The 16,253-nt window shown below is 42.0% G+C and overlaps 1 protein-coding gene across 1 annotated transcript in view; it reads right to left on the reverse strand.

Moving 5' to 3' along the window:
* Positions 1-16,253, reverse strand: part of LOC135556901 (receptor-type tyrosine-protein phosphatase beta-like) — a 126,602-nt gene that overhangs the window by 78,366 nt on the left and 31,983 nt on the right. The window lies entirely within an intron of this gene.

Here is a 16,253-nt window from a genome sequence, read left to right on the forward strand (position 1 = left end):
ATCTTCATAACTTGTTTATTTCGTAACATGTCAGTATAGCTACCGGTTCTCTAAGGCTATGGGTGGGAAAAACCTCTTCTCTCCAGTGTTATAGGCATGCAGGGACCTGTGGCTCAATCTCTGGCTCCTACATATTCCACAACCTGAATAAACTCTTTCTATGTCCCCTTGGGACAGCCAGGTCACGACACACACTCTGGAGGGGTTCTTTATCAGGGGTGAGGGTGATATGTGTAACAATATAATATTTTTGCACATCAGGAAGGGTTATTTACACTTCTGATGATTGTGAAAAAACATCCTGTTCTTTCCCTCTCCACCATGGTTTCCTTTATGCCATGAAATGCTACACTGTTAAAAAGATCCTGTAATTGTACGATACACTACAGACTACTGGTTGCAGTGAAAGTACAATAAACAACAAGTTACTGAATTGTGTGTATTTACGCCAACTGTCAGTGGAAGTGTTGTACCAGTTTAAAGGGAATCTGTTGTATACTTTTTGCCAGTACTCCTGAAAGTAGCGTCCATGAGCCAAAAGTGGTCCCCGAAAATTGAGTACTACATCACGTATGTGCAATAAGTAAACGCTCCATCTATCTCACTCTGCTGTTTTCAATTTTTTTGTAGCTGTCACTCAAATGGTGAGGGTCTGAATCTCGTTGGCTGGAACTCAAATTGCTAGGTGGCTGGCTCGCATGGGGGGGAAATGTAGGGAAAATCACGCAGCACAGCTTCCATAAAAAGTCACTTTCAAACTAGGGATTTTGTGGCTAATTGACAGTAATTATGGTCATAGATTATGCATGGATGAACTGCACATTGACAACTTCCACCAAAAGCAGGGGGTTTAAAAAATACTAACGAGTCACCAAATGTAATGGAGCATGTCTTTAAGTGGTTGATTGTTATGTTGTCAAAGGTTGAGCACCTCTTTTCACACTGTCAGTTCTGACATATTTGCAAAGCATGTGACAATACAGACCTGCACTGTTAAGGGGTTACTGTACATTTCACATTACCTTAATGGCAGTTAGTTGCCTGGAAGCTGCGTGAATTTTGTACTACCTAACTAGCAACTAGCTATCACTAAATGAAAACGTCACAGTAACTTAACCATGATTCTACATCTACATTGCTTGCTGTTAGGCGTTTTAGGCTGGGTTTCTGTATAGCACTTTGTGACATTGGCTGATGTAAATACATTTGGCTGAAATTTGATTGAATACCCAGTAAATGCTAGTAACTTATTTGCAATTAGCTGCCAATAACTTACTGTGCTTTAACTGAACTTTACTGATGTCAAGATAAATCAAATTGTATTTCAAATTGTATCACATGCTACGAATACAACAGGTGTTGTACCGTGAAATGTTACAGTTCAAGAAAGAGTTAGAAAATATTTAATAAATAAACTAAAGTAAAAATAGTAAAATAAAAAGTAACACAACCAAAACAATAAAGAAGCTATATACAAGGGCTACCGGTTCCTTAGTCAATGTGCGGGGGTACAGGTTAGTCAAGTTATTTTGTACATCTAGGTTGGGGTAATGTAGGGGGGGGGCATGTAAATAGACCGGTGGCCATTTGATTAATTGTTCAGCAGACTTATGGCTTGGGGATAGAAGCTGTTAAAGAGCCTTTTGGTCCTGGACTTGGTGCTCTGGTACCGCTTGCTGTGCGGTAGCAGAGAGCACAGTTTATGACTTTGGTGATTCTCTTAAACCGCCTAGTATATAGGTCCTGGATGGTAGGAAGCTTGGCCCCAGGGATGTACTGGGCCGTACGCACTATCCTCTGTAGTGCCTTACGGTCAGATGCCGAGCAGTTGCCATACCAGGCGGTGATGCAACCGGTCAGGATGCTCTCGATGGTGCAGCTGTAGAACTTTTTGAGGATCTGGGGAACAATGCCAAATCTTTTCAGTCTCCTGAGAGGGAAAAAGTTTTGTCGCGCTCTCTTCACGACAGTCTTGGTGTGTTTGGACCATGATAGTTTGTTGGTGATATGGACGCTCTCAACCCACTCCACTAGTCTATACCGAACAAAAATATAAACGCAACATGTAAAGTGTTGGTCCAATGTTTCATACACAAAAAGTTTATTTCTCTCCAATTCTGTGCACAAATTTGTTTATATCACTATTAGTGAGAATTTCTCCTTTGCCAAGTTAATCCATCCACCTGACAGGTGTGGCATATCAAGAAGCTGATTAAACAGCATGATCATTCCACAGGTGCAACTTGTTCTGAGGACAATAAAAGGTCACTCTAAAAAATATGCAGTAAAACACACAGCACAATGACACAAGTTTTAAGGGAGCATGGGATTGGCATGCTGACTACAGGAATGTCCAACAGAGCTGTAACCAGAGAATTGAATGACATTATTTCATCCATAAGTCGCTTCCAATGTCTTTTTTAACAAATTTGGCATTACATCCAGATCCACACCAGCCCAGGGCCTCCACATCCAACTGGCTTCAAAACCACAGACCACATGTAACCACACCAGCCCAGGGCCTCCACATCCAACTGGCCTCGAAACCACAGACCACATGTAACCACACCAGCGCAGGGCCTCCACATCCAACTGGCCTCGAAACCACAGACCACATGTAACCACACCAGCGCAGGGCCTCCACATCCAACTGGCCTCGAAACCACAGACCACATGTAACCACACCAGCCCAGGGCCTCCACATCCAACTTTTTCACTTGCGGGATCGTCTGAGGTGGGGGAGGGGCAGTGCTGATGAGTATTTCTGTCTGTAATAAAGCCGTTTTGTGGTAAAAAAAATAATATTCTGATTGGCTGGGCCTGGCTCCCAAGTGGGTGGACCTATAGCCATTGCTGCACCCTTGCTCAGTCATGTGAAATCCATAGATTAGGGCCAATTTCAGGTAATATTTTCAAACAACTCTAACACGAAAAGGGCATTACCATAATTTTCACAATTTCACAGTATTATTCCAACCTCATAGTGTGGAAATATACTGTACATAAAACACAGGAAAGTCATTACATTAGCTTGACAACTACTAAGCATTCTTTATGGTGAGTACACTTAGGAATCTGCCTCACCTGGCCTCAGCCTCTTGGTTGACAGCCAACTGACCTCCCTGCCCCACCATCCATCAGCAAGTTTGACATAGATCAACCACAGTAATTTACTGTACATTTGACAATAACTACCTGCAGCAAGCTGACAGTAAATTATTGAAACATAAAATTCATGGCAACTAACTTCAATTAATTTACTGGAAACTGCACAGTGACCTCTTAACAGTGCCACTCCTGAATAAGACAAATTATGTGCTCAACCTCCATCAACATAATGATAAAACCACTGAAACGGGTACAACACTTCCACTAACGGTTGGAACAAATACAACTTATTTCAAACCATGCCCCCAAGTATGCTAATGTAGTGATGCCAGCACATTGCACGCACTACATTTCAAAGTACATTAATGATTGTACCTTGTATATATTGGGTAGAAAATTGTACTATTATATTACATTTTGTGCACATGTACCCTTAAAGGTACTGACCAGTACCAGGTGAGTACCTAACAGTGTGTGCCATAGGCACATCTGAAGTATCCTATAGGTCATTATCAATAAATATCACAATAAGGTGCAGACCATTCGATTTTCCTGCTGGAGTGATATTCACCTCTTAAATGGAATAGTCAGAACGACAACTGAACTGTTGTCCTATCTGGGTGATGTTTTTTCGCCTGAATGATCTGAATCTAGGTGTGGTAGGCTTACAACGATGGCAAAAACAACATTTGAGAGTGCGCTGACCCAGGTGTTAGAGGGGGTACGCAGCTTGAGGCTGAATGTTTGAAGGGGTACGGGACTGTGAAAGGTTTGGGAACCACTGCTCTACAGGGACAAATCAAAGGGTTGTAGGTGGCATCTAAAATGGCATCCCCATAAGGACAAATTACAGAATCCTTCAAACAGAGGGTTCTTCATGAGAGGGTTTTACATACAGTATAACCCAATTGGGTTCCAAAACAGCTGGGTTCCAAAACAGCTGGGTTCCCCAACCGCTGGCCCTTGTGCTGAATTTGGCACGCAGGTGATTTCATTTGCTCCCACAGTTTCTGAGCCTATTTTTTTATGTATGTATTTACAGACTGTCAAAACACCAGCAAATCAGTTCCAAGTGACTTTAATTTTGTAAATCTGTTACAAAGTATTCCCACACATAATAGAGAGAGATATGTGATCATACACAAATGTAATCAAGCTTAGAAATTATTATGTTTTGGTCAGATATTATATCTGATGTGCTTCTTGTGGTCAATTTGCAGTCTACAAATTATTTGTAATTATGTTCTGGCCCTCTGACCATTCTCTGAATAAAAAAACGGCTGAATCTAGTTCATGGACCCTGCCCTACAGGGACAAAACAAAAACAAAACCAGGGTTCCTTGTGAGATGGTCCTAAAAGATCTAAGGCTTCTACGTGGCACCCAAAAGGGTTCAAATGAAAGGGACAAATGACAGAATATCTAGTGATTCTAATCTTTTAACGATCTCAATCTCTACCCAGAGACCCAGTGGCATAGCAAGAACGTCTTAGCTTGGTTGCTGGAAACCAAGAGGTTGTGATTTCATATCCCAAGTAAGGTTAACTCCCAAGTAATCAGAATACAGCAGCATACTGTCCCTTACAGAAATAATACCTGAAAATACAGTAACTTAATATTTACAGTGTAATGAAGAACCCTCTCGTTTGGGTAACCATACAAATGGTTATTCAAAAAACTGAGAGAAAAAAGGTTGTCCACAGCAGCCCAAAAAAGGGTTCCCCTATGTGGAACAAATGAAGAACCACTTTTTGGTACTAACTAGCACCTTCTTTTGGAGACTGTAGGTCATCTGTAGTCTCCAAGCCTGCTACCACATTACCCACCCGTAGAACACCTTCCTAATATTGAGAGCAGGTGTTCGTAATGTTTTGTATACTCAGTGTATAAGACAGTCTAGTGACATACAGTGGTTCCTCCTTTAAAAGTTGCATCATACTGCAGCAACAGTTGTGGCTGCTGCAGCATTCTGTGGCACATTAATGATTTGTCAGCCATTTTTTCTGTTAATGTGAGTTAGTGCTAGTTTGACCACCAGAGGTCATCTTTGAGAAGCATTTGATAGTCTTCCATATGGGCATTACCAGAGAATATAAAATATTTTTTGTAATAACATAGTTTATGGGGTTGATTTTAAGAAATTAGGCTTAATTCATTTAATTAATATTATGGTGTTTCTATTCTGAGAAAAAAAGAAAAATGAAACCCATTAGGATAGAATGGAAAATATGGCGCTGTACAAAATGACGGTCGGGAGTAGGCTACAGCATAAGAGGATTCTAAATTAATATCTAAGAGGCATAACATTTCTGCACACTAATTGTAGTGTAACCAAACTTTCCTTTGAGCTTACTTGCTCTTTGCCTTCTCAACTTTTCTACTGGAAGTTGATTCTGTGGCTATGCAACCTCTTGATAACTAGTGTTACGGATACAGGTATTCTGTGTGTGTATTTTCTTTCCTTCTCCACTATTCACAGGTGTCGCCAATCAGTCACCAATCATCATTCCCCAATCAGTCATCAATCTGAAGACACACCTTCTCCTGTTTCCAATCACATCCCCTTTCCATTGGTTTAAAAACCCAGTCCGTTGTTTTCTCTAGAGCTTGATCTCTCTGTGCTTCAATCTCTCTGTGTCTCACTCTCTCGCTATATCGCGCGCTCTTTGGACTGAGCTCTCTTTTGGTTGTCGTTCATACATTTCACATTTGTCTGGAATTATGTGAGTATTGTTTTGTTACAGTGATTGACTGTTTGATGGTGGGAAAAGGGGTTACGAAGACAAGTCGCCCATGGGGATACACTACCTGTAGGAATACTTTGTTTAAATACCCTAGTTAAAACTGGGCAGACCACCCGCTGTATTTTTGGTTCGCTGTATTGATGTAGGCTAGTCTAGCTTAGGGGTGTTTTTGGAAATTTGTTTATTTTCTTGGGTCCAGCTCAGCCCCTTTTCCTGCCCCCCTTTACGGTGTGTTTAAAAATAAACCATGAGTGTTTGACGGTAATTTAGTTGTCTGTGGTTTTTCGTTCTCACTGTTACTTTTTCACTATTATACTTTGCATGAGTTATGCTACGAGTCTCCTTTCCATCCCCCTAGACTGCCGGGCCAAAGGGATTTGTAACAGCTAGTTAGCATAACAAATTTCGAGTTTTTTGACTTTGGGTGTGTTCTTAAATTCAATCTGTAGTGCCTGAGCTCATAAATTCAGAGCGCTGTCCATTTTGTAAATTCAGACTGTTTCGCTCTTGGAGAGCACACTGGACGTTCAGGCCGAGGAGTAGGGTTGATTTGAGTGTTCTGGCCTTACAACGGCAGTCAAGCACCCAAGCTAATGTTGGCTAGCTTGCTAGCAACTTCCAGACACAAATGAGACCACTATGACCATTTTACTCGCGCTAGCAGAGCTGGTTAGGCACTTTTGTGTTAACCAGAGCATTGGTGACTGTAACTGTGCTGCTGGAAAAAATGTAATTACGATTTTTTTGCCGACGTTTACTGACACCGGCCATATTCAACAGGTGTTGAGCGTTGTAAATTCATTATTCTGCGCTCTGGTACACTCAGACGAGAGTGTTTTGAAATCGGAGAAGATAGCCAGAGCGAATTTACGAAAGCACCCGAATGTCCACTGAGAACGCACAACTACTATACCATTTAGCTAAGCTAAGAATGGCGGGAATAATCAAGTCAATAAATGTTGGGTAGTTAGCCTATAGTAAATATACTGGCAAGTTTGATGTATAACTACTAATGTTAGGTAGATAGCATATCATTACAACAGTATGTACCGGTATGTTAGCTATGTGCTTTGTAAGGACAGTGTGGCTAACAAATTGTCAACCAACATAAGGTGTAAGGTATCTTATTTGAAAAGTCATTACTTTATAGCAAGCTACCACGAGGACGCGCTCTATCAACTCTGTGGCTTGACCATGCTTTTGGTACACAGTTGATAGCACGCTGGACTTCGGGCAAGAATGATGAGGGTTCGAAACCTGCTCCCTGCTTGTTCCATTTGAAGTTGTGCACATTTATCAGTTTATTATTTGGTTTATATTGCCCATTCATTGTCAGTTAGAGACACAGTAGTGCATTGGGACCCAAAAGCACCTAGCCCGTCTATTAGACTATTCTTTAGTAAAGGTTGAATAGTCTGTTCAGTTATTAGTCCCCCTCCCCAACTTGCTACAAATATTTGTTCCTCGCCCTCTTCTACACGTCATTCTCCGCCTGAGTGGGTCGCTTGTGGGTGTGTTGGGAGTACTTTCGGTTGTGTGTCAAGAATTCTGCATAGCAAGTTTGTATGAAGGTGTGGTTATACACAGGCAAATTGTTATATATTATGGATGTACATTTGTGTCATTTTGTCAAGAGCAAGACTTTCTTTTCAATCAAAAATAATTGTTCTGAAAGCAAAAACAAGGCTACAAAGTAAAAACATTTTTTGATATCAAATATTTTGTAATGGAGCGCAAAACATTCTGCATTTTATTCCCCAAAAATATTTAGAGAACAAAATGTTTTATTTGAACACAACTCCATTTTAATTTTGTTATCAAACACCCTCCATTTTGGCTATTTTGAGTGTCAGTTTGGCTTCAACCAATACTGTTCAGCTTTTCTTTCCAACACAAAGGAAGTCATAGCAGATACCTACAAAGGACTGTGTGATGATGGCATCTCAGGTAAGCAGCACTGGGCGTTCTTCCATCCAGCTTCTACATAGCTAGTAGTTAGCTCCTACGATTCAGTGTCGGTTCATAACATTCTACTATATTACATAAATACATTCATACCGTAGAATGATAAATCATGCAATTGTTATTTTCAAGTTAACCAAAAACATTTAGCTACGAATGCCTGTTCTCGCCATATTCAGTTGAATTCATCAAACTTTCTTTCATGGCAACTCGTAAGCAGGCCATGTCCTATTTGTTTCATAGTCGATATTTAATCATAAATCATGACAGTGTAATGGTTAGCTTTTTTTACAGAAGGATTAAAGAACACTGTCTATCAGAGAATGCTATTCTGATAAGTCAGATGAAGAGTTATATCATAAAGTCAGGGCCATTAAGGAGAAGTATATCTCTAATTCCATGTATAACACTTGTATTTTCGTCAACATTTATGAGTAATTCTGTAAATTGATTTGGCTCTCTGCACAATCACTGCATGTTTTAGAACTACTGAATCTAACGTGCCAATGTAAAAGTATATTTTTTTATATAAATATACACTTTAACGAACAACATACATGAAGTCCTATGAGTGTCATCTGATGAAGATCATCAAAGGTTAGTGATTCATTTTATCTCTTTGTGCTTTTTGACACCCTCTCTTTGGCTGGAAAAATGACTGTTTTTCTGGCTTGGTGGTGACCTAACATAATTGTTTGTGGTGCTTTCGCTGTAAATCCTTCTTGAAATCAGATCCTGTGGCTGGATTAATGAATTTTATCTTTAATGATGTAAAATACTTGTATGCTTGAGCAATTTTAATTGAGATTTGTGTTTTGAATTTGGCACCCTGCACTTTCACTGGCTGTTGGTGAGGTGGGACGCAAATGCATATAGAGTGCTCTAACTCAGCCTTGCGGTCGTTGTCCTGTTGGAAGGTGAACCTGGAGCTCTGGAGCAGGTTTTCATCAAGAAACTCTGTACTTTGCGTCGTTCATTTTCCCCTCGATTCTGACTAGTCACCCAGTCCCTACTGCTGAAAAACGCTTCACCGTACGGATGGTGCCATGTTTCCTCCAGACGTGATGCTTGGCATTCAGTCCAAAGAGTTCAATCTTGGTTTTATCAGACCAGAGAATCTTGTTTCTCATGGTCTGAGAGTTCGTTAAGTTAATCAATCAAATTTAGAAAGCCCTTCTTACATCAACTTATGTTACAAAGTGCTGTACAGAAACCCAGCCTAAAACCCCAAACAGCAAGCAATGCAGGTGTAGAGGCACAGTAGCTAACACGGTGGCTAGGTGCCTATTGGCAACCTCCAAGCGGGCTGTCATGTGCCTTTTACTGAGGAGTGACTTCTGTCTGGCCACTACCATAAAGGCCTAATTGGTGGAGTGCTACCAAGATGGTGGTCCTTCTGGAAGGTTCTCCCATGTCCACAGAGGAACTCTGAATCTCTGTCAGAGTGACCATTGGGTTCTTGGTCACCTCCCCGAGTAAGGCCCTTCTCCCCTGATTGCTCAATTTGGCCAGGGGGCCAGCTCTAGGAAGAGTTGGTAGTTCCAAACTTCTTCCATTTAAGAATGATGGTGGCCACTGTGTTCTTGGGGACCTTCAATGCTGCAGACACTCATTGGTACCCTTCCCCGATCAGTGCCTCAACAAAATCCTGTCTCTGCCGTCTACGGACATTCCTTCGACCCCCTGACGTGGTTTTTGCTCTGACATGTACTATCAACTGTGGGACCTTATATAGAAAGGTGTGTGCCTTTCCAAATCATGTCCAATCAATTGAATTTATCACAGGTGGACTCCAAGGTTTTGAAACATCTCAAGAATGAACAATTGTCATGTGTGCTCCCTCTCCGGCCTCTAGATCACCAGGCTGCTCGTTATGGCGCACACCTGTCACAATTGTTGCACCTGCGCAGTATGACCTGGACTCCATCGCTGCTCGTTATGGCGCACAATGGTCACCATCACTACGTGTGTCTTCAGACTCACCCGGACTCCATCACTTCCCTGATTACCTTCCCTATATATGTAACTCCTTTTGGTTCCTTCCCCAGACGTCATTGTTTCTGTTTCATGTCTGTGTGCTGTTAGTGTTTCTTGTTCCGTTTATTGAAACACTCACACCCTGAACTTGCTTCCCGACTCTCAGTGCACATCATTACAACAATGGAATCAAGATGAACCTGAGCTCAATTTTGAGTCTCATAGCAAAGGGTCTGAATATTTATGTAAAAAAGGTATTGCAGGTTTGCAAACCTGTTTTTTCTTTGTCATCATGGGGTATTGTGTGTAGATTGAGGAAACTTTTAGTTTTAAAATAAGGCTGTAACGTAACAACATGTGGAAAAAGTGAAGTGGTCTGAATAGTGAAGTGAAGTGGTCTGAATAGTGAAGTGGACCGAATGCACTGCCTGTCCAGAGACCAGTGAGGTGTGTACCTTTAGATGCTATCAGGTTGTGCACGGCAGGGTTTTCCCCATTCTTACACCGCACAGGGAAATGGAACAGAAAAATAGTTCCCTTTATTGTATGATTAGCTGTTATAGAACCCACTCTCATACAATGCATATACTCAATAGACACACACACACACACACACAGCTCTTTTCCTACTATTTTCTCTGTGCTCTGATGTATCATGGTAACTTGCCAGTTTCCTGGTCCAGACCAACACAATCTTAATGATTAGTCAAAACTAAAAATTCCACCATACAAACCACAGTCCTTGGCTGATGTCCTGCGGTCCACTCTGTTTACCAGATGGCTAAACATTAAACCCACATCACCGGCCCACTATACAAACCCTTTTCTCTCCCACACATCCACAGCTATGCAGTCCAGTAGATGAGGAGATTCATTTACTCCACTTAACATACTGGTTACTGTCTGGTTAGAAGAGTCCTACCCTTCATTACACCAGCCATATTAAGGCAAACTTCACAACTTAGGTAACAACAATGATGAGCAAGTTGATTAAAATGTTGTAATATAAAAACCCGGACCCAGATCCAGATCAAAACCTGGACCCAGAGCAAAACCCAGAACCAGATCCAGATCAAAACCTGGACCCAGAGCAAAACCCGGACCCAGATCAAAACCTGGACCGAGAGCAAAACCCGGACAAAAACCCGGACCCAGATCCAGACCAAAACCCAGACCCAGAGCATAACCCGTACCCGTACCCGGACCAGACCAAAACCTGGAACCAGAACAAGATCTAGACATTTCAGATCCAGACCTCCAGATAGCAGCACAGTCATTGAAACATTCAGTGGGGCAGGAAGATGTCCTCAGTCATCACCCCCCCCCCCCACCCCCCCACCCCCCACCAGTCTCTGGAGACCCTTCTCCCCTCCTTAGCCTTTCAATCGCTATTCATATCACCAACCCTGCCCTTCCTCTCCACTCCCTCCCTCCCGCCTGCCACCCCTCCCAACCTTTCGCTCTCTTCTCTCACCCCCCTCACCCCCCTATTCTTCCTGAAGGCCAGGGGCACTGCACAGGGTGTGGGTTGGTGAGGTTAGGTTCTCTGATGTAATGAAGGTCTGGCAGTGCTCACATTGTGATAAAGTGAAGAGACCGAGACTTACTGGCATCTTGTAACTTGAAATACAACTACAGATGTTTTTCATAAACCGGCATTAACAATCTGTTACCCTGACATCACGTGTTTGATTCCGAAAAACATTTCCATTACTTATAAAGGAATTTGGAGGGTACAGTAGACGAAATGGGACTTGAACCCACAACTGTGCGATTGTCAGTAAAAAACTTAAGACATTATGTCAAAAGCTCCAAACATCTTCAGGGGGTTGTTGAAATTATATTATGAATATTATATAAAAATGTCCCGTTCACCAGATACTTGTGCATATTCATACATAGAAGGAGGAACTAATTCACGTCGTTCTGCTCTCTGTGAATTGTTGCGTGACAACATAGACACCTGTGTTCCACGCCGTTGAGTGCATAATGTTGTCGCTTTTGGAGAACTGATATTATAGCCCTGTCAAAGCCAACAATCAAATGATATTTGACATTAAAGGGGGCTTTTGGGGGGTCCTGAGTGGCGGAGCAGTCTAAGGCACTGCATCTTCGTGCTTGAGGCTTCACTACAGACACCCTGGTTTGAAACCAGGCTGTATCACAACCGGCCGTGATTGGGAGTCCCATAGGGCAGCGCACAATTGGCCCAGCGTCATCCAGGTTTGGCCGGTGTAGGCCATCATTGTAAATAAGAAGTTGTTTTTAACTGACTTGCCTCGTTAAATTAAATACAATTAAAGTGGCAGTACAGTCAGAAATGGGATTTTCCTGTTTTTTTTATGATATTTGTGATATTTTATGATTGATATTGTGAAAATAATAATAATGGCCTTTCAGTGTAAGAGCTTTTTGAAGAAAGAAAATGTCTGGAGTTTCAGCCTGTTCAGGTGGGATGGAGTTTCAGCCTGTTCAGGTGGGATGGAGTTTCAGCCTGTTCAGGTGGGATGGAGTTTCAGCCTGTTCAGGTGGGATGGAGTTTCAGCCTGTTCAGGTGGGATGGAGTTTCAGCCTGTTCAGGTGGGATGGAGTTTCAGCCTGTTCAGGTGGGATGGAGTTTCAGCCTGTTCAGGTGGGATGGAGCTTCAGCCTGTTCAGGTGGGATGGAGGTTCGGCCTGTTCAGGTGGGATGGAGTTTCAGCCTGTTCAGGTGGGATGGAGGTTTGGCCCACAGCATGACATCACAACTGGATCTGATTATTCTGACCAATGACCCACATGATCAGACTGAGCATTTCAATGGCAAAATTGTGCTCAAGGAAATAAATTATACAACATTTTATTGAGTGGGGGCTTTAAGACAGTACAATAGCACTGAAATAATGTGTTTAATATCAATTCACTAGACCAGGCTTAATAACCATAGATTATTCTATCTTTAAAGATGTATTCTGTTCTGTGGGTGTTTCCCTTTAACAACCACTGAAGGGTGTTTGCAGAACAGAAGTCTGAATTAAGAGACATTAGAACGAGACATTGGTAACGGGTGACACACTTTACGACTTGTCGAGTCAACTTGTGAAAATGTAATGCAGCACTTCAGCATCAGCAGATACAGTCTCTCTTCAGAGGAAGAGAATACGGTCGCCAATTATAGTAAGTTACTAGTGGTGGATCAACACACACAGACGAATGGTTCCTGGACTCTGTGAGAAAAACTGACAACAAGAACATGATTGTCGCTACTATGGCAACCTTATGTGTTGATATATTTATGTTTTATTGACCTCTGGGGATATGAGATCTGAGATGAACTGTCATGAGCTATTTGGGAGACACTAGCTACTGTACTAGGGCATAACAGTAGGCAAGAGCAAGAGCATTCTCCTGTTGACAATATCCTGGGAGCCTTATCATCATCCTTACCCCCGAGCAATACAGTACTCTACTGTCGCAGATCCACAGTCCCCCTGGGTCATACTGACTGTTGATTTCTTTCCAGACAAACATTTTTCAAGGCCTGACTGCCCATAGGCCAAAAGCTAATGTCTTGACCCCATAAGTTTTTCAGTACATGGTTTAGATATGTTTTCTGCAGTGTTTACATGCCGTAACAGATCCAGTGGGAAGCTACAGTAAATTGTACCAAAAGTAGGTGAATTCGTTAAACATTATATAAGTTCTTTATCAGTACCAGGGAATTATGAATATAATTGTTGTTTGACCACAGCATTTTGCAGATAACAAGAACTGAGAAGCACTATCGTCCACTTAATTGTCTCATGTTACAGGAGCACTTTCAAACACAATTCTTTAAGATGCTGTGAAATTATAATACATTTCTCTCAGACTGTGCCTGTGACCTCATGTATGGTGTATCTCTGCCCCTTGGCTCGGCCAGGCCGACTCAGAGAGAGGAAATAGCTGTGCTGAACATTAAGTAAACATTACATCAACCCCGAGTGGGGCTGCTCTGCCCGCCCTGCCCGCCTCCATCACTCCTACCCATTTGCTCTCTCTCTCTGCCTAACTTCTGATAGAATGTTAGTTCCTTCCTTCATAATAACAGTCCCAGTTGAGAAACAATGAAGAAATCCCTCTCGAGACGTTTATTCAACGACCCAACCCACTCAACCTAGATAACAAGAAAGAAAGAGCACAGAGGGAAATCCCAGAGGCTTTTGTTCGTGATTACTGCTGCAGGGTCTATCCTGGGATCAGTGGTGGTGCTGCCCTAAAGTGGCAGCAGGGTCTGTCCTGGGATAGGTGGTGGTGCTGCCCTAAAGTGGCAGCAGGGTCTGTCCTGGGATAGGTGGTGGTGCTGCCCTAATGTGGCAGCAGGGTCTGTCCTGGGATAGGTGGTGGTGCTGCCCTAAAGTGGCAGCAGGGTCTGTCCTGGGATAGGTGGTGGTGCTGCCCTAAAGTGGCAACAGGGTCTGTCCTGGGATAGGTGGTGGTGCTGCCCTAAAGTGGCAGCAGGGTCTGTCCTGGGATAGGTGATGGTGCTGCCCTAAAGTGGCTGCAGGGTCTATCCTGGGATAGGTGGTGGCAATGCATGACTTGTTGTTCCAAGAGCATATCCAGCCAAGTAAAGTGTTATTCTTTGCGCTTATTAATGATCTGGCTCTAATCAAAGTACATCTAGACAACTGGGGGGGGGGCTTGGCCTAGATGGGTGGAGGGAGGGGGGGTCTTCTAAGTTAAATCACTGTGGCCTTAGATGTCCTCTTTGGTTGTGTGTCGGTGCGTGCTCACGTGCAACCTAGACCTGATTGAGTTGTGAAGCTCCTCTGATATGAGCATTTTTGGGGGGTTTTGAACATTTTAATACTTCATGGAGACAGAAAAAAATTAAACTGGACCTCATATTTTGTAGTATTTTCTGCAATAAACCCTGAATTGCTGATGCCATGAATTGACCATTGAGAGGACTTGAAGCCACCGGTCGGCCCTCCCCATATTGGCCCTCCCCATATTGGCCCTCCCCATATTGGCCCTCCCCATATTGGCCCTCCCCAGTAGGAGCAGTCCTCTATAGGAATTAATGGAATTCTACAGTGTTTCAACTACATGTTTCAAGGTCAAAATGACATGTTTTGTTGTTGTTGTGGGGACAGTAACATTAGTAATCTCAAACAATTATACTTGACGGAAAATGTTTTCATACCTTTATTTAACTAGGCAAGTCAGTTAAGAACAAATTCTTATTTTCAATGACGGCCTAGGAACAGTGGGTTAACTGGCTGTTCAGGGGCAGAACGACAGATTTGTACCTTGTCAGCTCAGGGGTTTGAACTTGCAACCTTACGCTTCCTAGTCCAACACTCTAACCATTAGGCTACCCTGCCTAAAATTAAAATATATAAGTTTAGCTCACATAATATAATTTACAAATATACAGTAAGGTGTCTGTAATAGTATGAATGTGTCAAAAACGAATGTAGACATTAATAAAGGCATTTCTGTAGCTTCCAAAATTATTTTACAACTATGGAGGAGTGCCAAGATGGTGGCTTCAACACAGTGACCCCTATCTGTCATCTAGTCTATATATAAATAATATATTTTATTGATACATTTTAGTGTAGCTAGGCTGATATTCTGTAGTGCAGGAATACATTCTACACAGTGGGTAGAATTCATAGAAACAGAATACATAAATCACACAGGACCACTGGTGCAAAGTACTTAAGTAAAACTACTTCAGTATTTTTGGGGGGTATTTGTACTTTACTATATTTATTTTTTAGTGAACTTTTACTTCACTACATTCCTAAAGAAAATAATGTACTTTTTACGCCATGCATTTTCCCTGACACCCAAAAGTACGTGTTACATTTTGAATGCTTAACAGGACAAAAAATTGTCCAAATCATGCACTTATCAAGAGAACATCCCTGGTCATCCCTATCACTACAGTGAGTGTGCCCCTGGCTATCCATATATTTTAAAAACAAGAAAACGATGCCATCTGGTTTGCTTAACATAAAGAATTGGAAGTGATTTACACTTTCCATACTATAGTATATTTAAAACCAAATACTTTTAGAATTTTACTCAAGTATTATTTTACTGGGTGACTTTCACTTTTACTTGAGTCATTTTCTATTAAGGTATCTATACTTTCCTCAGGTATGTTAATTGGGTACTTTTTCCTCCACTGCACAGCACCATGTGTGAACTTATCATTTGGGAATGCTGGACCTCACATTTATTCTTGCTGGTCATGAAACCAGCACCACCCATGTGGAGTTCTAGTAACTATACATCTATGGTATAAATGGCACAGAATAGGCCTACCCTGGCTGAAGACTGCTAGAGCTCAAGACTCATCCATCCTCAAGGCCATAGCTGCAGTGAAGGTTTAAGTGTGTTGACTTTGCTGCTCGATCTGTTATTGACTTTTGACCTTGTATTTTGCACATCAACTTGAACATTTGCACTTCTTATTGTCCTTGCAATT

The sequence above is a fragment of the Oncorhynchus masou genome, chromosome 15 (genome assembly GCF_036934945.1).
Source record: "Oncorhynchus masou masou isolate Uvic2021 chromosome 15, UVic_Omas_1.1, whole genome shotgun sequence".
Taxonomy (NCBI): Eukaryota; Metazoa; Chordata; class Actinopteri; order Salmoniformes; family Salmonidae; genus Oncorhynchus; species Oncorhynchus masou.